This window comes from Lathyrus oleraceus, chromosome 3 (genome assembly GCF_024323335.1).
Source record: "Lathyrus oleraceus cultivar Zhongwan6 chromosome 3, CAAS_Psat_ZW6_1.0, whole genome shotgun sequence".
NCBI lineage: Eukaryota > Viridiplantae > Streptophyta > Magnoliopsida > Fabales > Fabaceae > Lathyrus > Lathyrus oleraceus.
Genome location: NC_066581.1, coordinates 31,100,895 through 31,109,284, shown reverse-complemented (window position 1 = coordinate 31,109,284; position 8,390 = coordinate 31,100,895).

The window sequence follows — 8,390 nt, the reverse complement described above, 5'->3', positions numbered from 1 at the left end:
TTCGTATGTGGGAGTCCATTTGCCTCTGGGGTCAGTTTGTGGTAGGATGATGCGTTTGATTACCAAGTCGCCAATTTGATACACTTGTCTCTTGACCTTTTGTTGAATGCCCTGGTCATGCGCTTCTGATATATCTGCCCGTGACATACAGCCGCAAGTCTCTTCTCATCCATCAAATTTATCTGATCGAGTCGAGTCTGAATCCATTCATCTTCATCTAAGCCCGCCTCTTTCATGATTCTTAGAGAGGGAATCTGAACTTCCACTAGTAAGATGGCTTCCATTCCATAGACTAAAGAGAACGGAGTTGCCCCTGTCGTAGTGCGCACTGAAGTGCGATAACCGTAAAGAGTAAAGGGTAACATCTCATGCCAATTTTTATATGTTACTGTCATTTCTCGCATGACCTTCTTGATATTGTTAGCAGTCCCCACGGCGCCGTTCATCTTTGGCCGGTACGGAGAAGAGTTATGGTGTTTTATTTTGAACTGCGTGCAGAGTTCAGTAATCATCTTGTTGTTCAAATTAGTACCATTGTCAGTGATAACTCTTTCAGGAGACAGCAGGTTTCTCAAATAGGTATTTGATAGAATCCATCTTAGAAGTCAATAAGGTGGTATGATTCAACATATACTGTCTTAGTCGGCGAGCAGCCCAGGCCAAAGCACAGCAAGCTTTCTCGGGCTGTGAGTATCTTGTTTCACAGTCGGTACCTTTTGCTAAGGCAGTATATGGCATGCTCTTTTCGACCAGACTCGTCATGTTGCCCCAACACACCTCATTGAATTTTCTAACACGGTCAAATACGTAATTAAAGGTCTTCCTTCAACTGGTGGCATCGGAACTGGAGGTTCTTGGCGATATTTCCTGATTTTGTCATAAGCTTCTTGGCATTCATCATTCCATACCATCTCTTGATTTTGTCTCAGTAATTTGAAGATGGGTTTGCAGGTAGCAGTCAAGTGTGGAATGAATCGGGCAATGTAATTCGAGTGCCCCAAGAAACCTCTGACTTCTTTCTTGTTTATTTCAGTACCCAGATTTACAATTTCAATTGATTCCTCATGCGGCTGTATAGTCTTTTCTTCTTGCAGTAGTCGGGCAAGTTCTCCAGGGGCTTCACAATCTTCCTCGCTTCCATCCTCGGCTTGGTAGATCGGATTTTCAAAGTCATAATGAACAGTAGCAGAGTCATTACCAACAGGATCCAGAGTGGATATGGATCGGCAAATTGTTACGTGAGTGTGTGCAAGAAACATAGCTTGTTTGAAAAATGACAGGAAAGATAAAGAGCGCAATATTTGAATGCAAAAAGTCCATTGATCTATTGAATATGAATATGCTTATGAAAATGACAAACCCCTAACAAATTAGCCATTGTGCCTCGGGCATAGACACAATGCTTTAAGAAGTTTGATTGTAAAAGAAAATTAAAATTTGCAATTCTAGAATAAACAATAACAATTACTCCTGACTAAAGGAAATCGGGATAATGTCTTCAGTCTTCCAATTGTTGAGTCCGTCACCAATTGTTGGGAAAATCCAGCTATCCAAGTCGCAATCACTATCAGCATCTTCCATAGCATTAATCTGATTTTTGACTATCTTTCCAGAGTTAAATCCCAGGCCAGCTTTATCAGACTTGTACGGTACATTGATCAGTTGACCCCAACCAGCACGATCACCATTTTCAATCGCGGCTTGAGCATCTTTCAGAGAGATCATGACAGGGGGAGCACGAACAACCTTGGGCACAAGGGGAGTTGGCTTAAGGACAGGACTGGGTGGAGGAACCACTTCAAATGACTGAGAAGGAGTCTCAAAGAATTCCCCATCCATCTCGACGTATTTGAAGGCTTGCACACTACTGACAATATACTCTTCTTCTCCACATACAGTGACAACCATGCCTGCTATTGGATACTTCAGCTTTTGATGAAGCGACGAAGCTACCGCACCTGCCCCATGGATCCAAGGGCGCCCCAACAAGCAGGAGTAGGCGGGACGAATGTCCATCACGTGAAAGGTAGTGTTGAAGACTTGAGGTCCTATCTTGATAGGGAGAACCACTTCACCATAGACAACACTCTTCGCACCATCGTAAGCACGCACCACAACATCACTAGGTTTCAGTTCAATGCCTTTGTAGTCAAATTTATCGAGTACAGCTTTCGGGAGCACATTCAAGGAAGAGCCGTTGTCGATCAACACGTGAGCCAAGGTGATCCCCTCACACTCGATGGAGATATGCAGAGCTTTATTGTGATTCTTTCCTGCTGGCGTCAGGTCAGCATCGGAAAAGCCTAGGCCATTGTCAACAGTCAAATTAGCAACATAATGTTCGAATTGATCGACAGATGTTTCTTGAGGCACATGAGCGGTCTTCAAGAATTTCATCAATGCATTGGCATGGGATTCAGAGGATAATAACAAGGACAACATTGAGATTTTAGACGGAGTATGCCCCAATTGTTCCACTACATCAAAATCGCTCTTACGGATAATTTTCAGCATCTCTTCCATTTCCTGTTTGGCAACATCTTCAGAAGTAACTTCGACCGATGTCTCTGACTGAGGAGGATTGACTGGTCTTTTTCCTCGAATTTCGGGAGCGGGAGGTGAGATTTCTGGGGAGTAGATCCTTCCACTTCGAGTAACTTTACTAGTCCCCACAATATCATTAGGATTAGCAGAACTACCAACTTGCTTTATGCCATGGATGTAAACGTCGCCTCCATAGTTCCACGGAATAGCTTTGCTGGAGGAATATGGCACGGGGCCAGGTGCGGTAATAATCAGGGGAGCCACTTTGGGCTCAGCGGTAATCTTCACAGGCACTCTAGTAGCGGTAATCTTCACTGGAGCTTTGGACCTAGCAATCACAGATACCTCTTCAATAGAGTTGTCCACCTTAGGAACCCTTTCAAATAGAATTGTACGATCATCCATCAGCCGTTGAATGCCGTTCTTCAACTTCAAACAATCATTGGGTCGGAGTACACAGAGATCGCAATCTTCAGCACAACCTGGAAATAAACCAGCTTGCAATAAATTCTTCTTAACGATCAGGAGAGGAGATGCTAAATCAGCAACGTCAGTAACGTGAGAATTGTCGTCCACAACATTAACATTCTGGTCATGATTAGGCATAGGTGCTGTGATGACATTGGGGGTCGCCGGAGGATCAAATTCAATTTCTCCAGCGTCGATCATATCCTGAATCTTGTTCTTCAACAACCAGCAATCATTCGTATCATGCCCGGGGCTATCGGAGTGATAGGCACACCTGGCGTTGGGATTATAACGAGGAGAAGTAGTGTTGGGATTTGCAGGAGGGCCTCTGAGGGTAATCAAATTGGCCTTTAACATACTCTGCAGTGCTTGGGTTAAAGTCATATTGATCTTGGTAAACTGTCTTCTCGACCTGTCTTGTCTGTGTTGGAAGTTCTGAGATGGCGGTGCGGCAATTGTAACTGCCCCAACAGTATGGTCACGATTCTTCTTGTTATGCTTCCTCTCACTGTACACAGCATTTGATTCATTCTTTCCCTGATAGGACTTTTTGGTGCTTGCAGAAGTAGCTGCCTGTATCTTTCCACTTCGAATGCCGCTTTCAACCCGTTCACCTGTCAAGATAAGTTCAGTGAAACCTGACGAGGAACTTCCCAGTAGATGGCTGTAGAATGGGCCAGTCAGTGTACCCATGAACATGTCCACTAACTCTCGATCAGTCATAGGGGGTTTGACTCTGCCAGCCAAATCTCTCCACTTTTGAGCATATTCTTTGAAACTTTCTTTAGAGCCCATAGTCATATTTTGTAGCTGTAGCCGAGTAGGCGCTAACTCAGAATTATACTGGTAGTGCTTGTAGAAAGCTGTTGCTAAATCAGTCCATGTGCGGATGTTAGAGCTCTCAAGCTGATAATACCACTCTAACTGTGTGCCAGACAGACTCTCTTGGAAGAAATGGATCCACAGTTTCTTATCAGTAGTGTGCGGCTGAATCTTTCTCACATAAGCCCTTAGATGCATCTGAGGACAAGAGGCACCATCATACTTAGTGAAAATGGGAACCTTGAATTTGCGGGGAATGACCACATCAGAGACCAGACCCAAGTTTTCGAAATCCAGACCGGGCACTTTCTGCCCCTCCATAGCTAGCATACGTTCTTCCAGCAACTTGTACTTATCATCCTTCGGAGAGTACTTTTCATGTTCATAATCTTCATCGTCGTCCTCAGAATTGACGAGATTAGGATTCTCATCTTCCGAATCATTCTCGGTCTCTTCTTCTGAATCCTTCGGAATTCTAATCTTGACTCCTGTAACCTGTCCCTTAAGCCTTCTCCCCGGGTTGATGTAACCCACAGGCTTCTGGTCCTTCTTCTTCTCCATCAAAAGAGCTTTCAGTTCTTCCTGCCCCTTAGATAAGCTCAGCATCATTTCCTGGAATTGAGCATTCTGGGCCTGGAGATCTTTGACAGTTTGTTCGAGAGCCATTGTTCAATCTGTTTGAATCTGCTGGAATCTGTTTGATAGGAAAATCGTGAGAACACTGATCCTTTAGAATACCTGTTATGCGATGCAATGCAATGTATGAAATGTTTTCAAGGACTTTCGGGATTTAACTTTGCATAAACTAACAAAAAGAGCTTTTTTTTCTTTTCTCTTTTGTTTTTGCTTTTGTTTTTGTTTTTTTTTCTGTTTTTTTTTTTTTTTTAGCAGAGTTAAATCCCTAAATCCTTGAAATGGTTAGTACAATGCCATGATGTTATGATGTTATGTTGTTATGATGTCATGTTGTTAGATAAATAACAAGCACAAGCAAGTCACACAACAATCATTCCTAGGTTTTAAGGCTTGCGTGAGTTCCATAGGTAAATACCCTCCCCACTGAAGTTTGGTTGGTTCAACCTGTCTTAGAATAGTAACCGGGTTCTAGAAGGATCTCAAATCATTGACCTTTCCTTAAGTCCACTTCAGTGCAACACCAAGTGGTTGACCGAAGCTTCCCTAAAGTCCAATCTCAAAGAGTGTAGTATCGAGTCTCAACTAACTCCAGTCGGAACCGAAGCCAGTTATCTCACTACTTTCTAATGGCCAGGATGAGTCAATTAGGGTTCTAAAGGTCTGGTTAATGCTTTTATGACACCACGCGAATGCCAAATATTTCCTCAACTAACATGAGGAACATCAGGACATCCAAAGTGCCACATTAACCGTAGCCATCATTTTGACCATTCCAGTATACGCCGGACAGTCGCGATGATCTCTTGCTACTTACCTAAGGTACACTAGATCCGGGTGTAGGATCTTTCACTCAAGCATAACATACCCAAGCAATCCCTTAAAAATAAATCAGACAAATTGAATAAGTGATCTTGTTTTTAAGGTAACCTCTCTTTTTAAGGTCCCCAGCAGAGTCGCCAGTTCTGTCATACGGTGAACTGGACTTTTTTGTGGTTTTAATCGCAATGTCGCGGTTAGCAAGAGTCGCCACCGACTTTTCTTTTATCCAATAAGGAAAGGTGGAAAAGAACAGGAAAAACCTTAATTTAGATTTTGGGTTCGGGAGGTACATTATACAAAGGGAAGGTGTTAGCACCCTTTGTATCCATGGTTATCCATGGGCTCTTAATTGCTCGATCACTTATATTATTTTTGTCTAAAAAAAAGTGTTTGTGAATTGTTTAGAAAAATTGTTTTGAAAAGAGAATTTAACTTTGTAATGATTCTTGTATGAATGTATACAAAGTGATTATCTCGTTTAGTTTTGAAAATTGTTAACTCGGTAATGATTCTAGTATGAATGTATACCAAGTGGTGATTTTCTGAAGGTATTTTGAAAGGTGTGAGGTGTGAAAAAATGTTTTAGGTTGTGAGCCAGCAATTAAGAGTTATACCGACCCAAGGTCTTTATGAGTATTTCCTATCCTTATGAGGGTAAAACTGTCCTTATTATTGAGAAATAAGTAGTTTTATCCTTTGGATGTAAAAGGGTCATCGTAGGGTCATCGATTGGTCATTGAAGGCAACAGTTACGAGGATACCTTAGCATTCGAAGGGACTATCATCTTTTAACCGTAGGCAACATCGGAGGGTCATCGAGGGACAAAGTTGTATATTCGAAGGCAACATCCGAGGGACTATAATTTATTTTATGATGATTTAACCGAAGGGTCTTTGCTAAGGGTATCCCCACGTTCGCGGGACATGACCGTAATATCGTAATCGTAAGGCAACAAAGAGAGGTCCAAGATCACTTATTCAAAGGCAAAGTTTTACAATTAATTATATAATTAGGATGAAACTCCACATTAAAATTATTAAAAATAATATATTAAAAAATTAATACATTAGAAATTAATACATTAAAAATTAATTTAGGGTGAAACTCCACAAGGGTATCCCACAAATAAAGTGGAATACCTAGCCAATAACCTTTTCCTGGGATATGTGAACCTTTACGAAACTCAAAAAAAGAAACATGTTAGAACACCAAATCAGGGTGCAATCGAAGATTACACCGGAGAAATATCACAACAATAAATAGGATAGGATGAATAATGCATGGCTATGATAAAACATAAAAAAAAACAGACTAGAAGAATCAGGTACTGTCTCGTTCGCCTCTGCCTCGCCTAGCGAAGGCCACGGATTTTGAATTTGAAAACAGCCCCATGTTAGGAACTTTGAATTTTATGGCATTTTATCACAGGAATAACATGGTCAAACATTCAGGGTATTCAGGCATATTTAAATTCCCATACGAAAGCAAATTATATATCAACATTTAATCATGATGCATTATATATGTAGATATGGCCAATTGAAAGTATAAACAATAGAGATACGCAAACCTGTTTGCCAATTCAAGGTTGAAGGGATTGACCACTTGTAGTATCGGAATAAGTTAGGCAGCGGGAATTGGACGGCGATGGCTTCGGTGCAGATGGGCTGCCTTCAGGGTTTCTTTACTCTGAATTCTCCGGGTAGGCAGGGTTCCTATGCCAAAGTTTCTATCCGTCCTTCTTTGTTCTCTCTCTTTCTTTTTCCTCAAGGTTTTGTTCCAAGGAAACCTCAGAGTGTTTTGCTTCTCTTCCTTCTTTCTCCAGTGAATCTCCCAGTGTAAACTCCAAGTCCCTCCAAGTGTCACTCCCCCTACTGAAACTTCAGTATTTATAGACTAATTTCGTGGGTAATGGGCTTGGAATGAGGGAGACCCAAGTCCAAAATAATTTGTTATATTTTATTTATTTATTTATTTTAATTAATTAATTAATTAATTAATTAATTAATTAATTAATTAAAAAAAAAAATCTTTTTTTTTTTTTTTTTTTAGGAAAAATGATGGGTAATTTTTGGGGTATGACAGACATTAATTTTCTTGTCCTTTCCATAGCAGTCTTGGAGTGTAATCAATACTGTCCTTATATAGATTTATACCATACTTAGAATACTCATTGATTAAGTTTCTGATTTTGATGAGTCAGATGATTTGTTGGGCGTGATTCAGAATGGAGTCAGAGTCGTTTAGTAGAAGCTTGTAGTCTTAAGATATTTTGTTAATTATTCTTTAGATAGTTGTTTGTTGAGTAGTCTTTAGATGTTAGCTTGACTAGTCTTCAGATAATGTGTCTTCTGATGTTATCTTGCAGAGTCATCAGCTGTAGAGTTTTCAGATACGAACTTCATTTGTCAGATTCTGTATGTGATACTTCAGAAGTGTTTTTGTTCAGATCCATATATGATATCTTCATTTTTGGATCAGCTTTTCTGGACTACATTAGAAGCCAGATACTATTTTCCTCAGATTCATTTTTCCTTAGAACCTTGCACACTTAGAAATATTATTAGAGTACCAAATTGTTTCATTCTTTTGTTATCATCAAAACTTAGAGATATATTGTAGAACAAAATCTTGTTCTAACAATCTCCCCCTTTTTTATAATGACAAAAACTTAGACTTCTGATGAAACAATGGTACTTTACAAGATACAGATTAAAGAGTGAATCAAAGTCAAATATAGTATGACCCCATGAGATTGACAATCCCCCCTAAGTTTGATACTAAGAATTTTTTTTGAGTATTTGTATCAGAGAGGTTTTCAGGGTTAGAGAGTTTCTTACCAGAGTTTCTTAGGTTGCTTTGCTTGTTCAGATACTGACTCAGTTTTCCTTGTTCAGATATATCCTGTAAAAATACTTAGACTTTGCAATTGATTTTTAATATTAGAATGTAAGCAGGGAATTCTGAGAGTTAGATATTTTATTTCATCGGAAAAACGATTATTAATTTCTGTAGGAGAATTGCCATCCAAGGCGCAGCGGAATTTAAAAATTTCTCCATTTAGTGATCCTTACGAATGGGCATGATCAGTGATAGAATC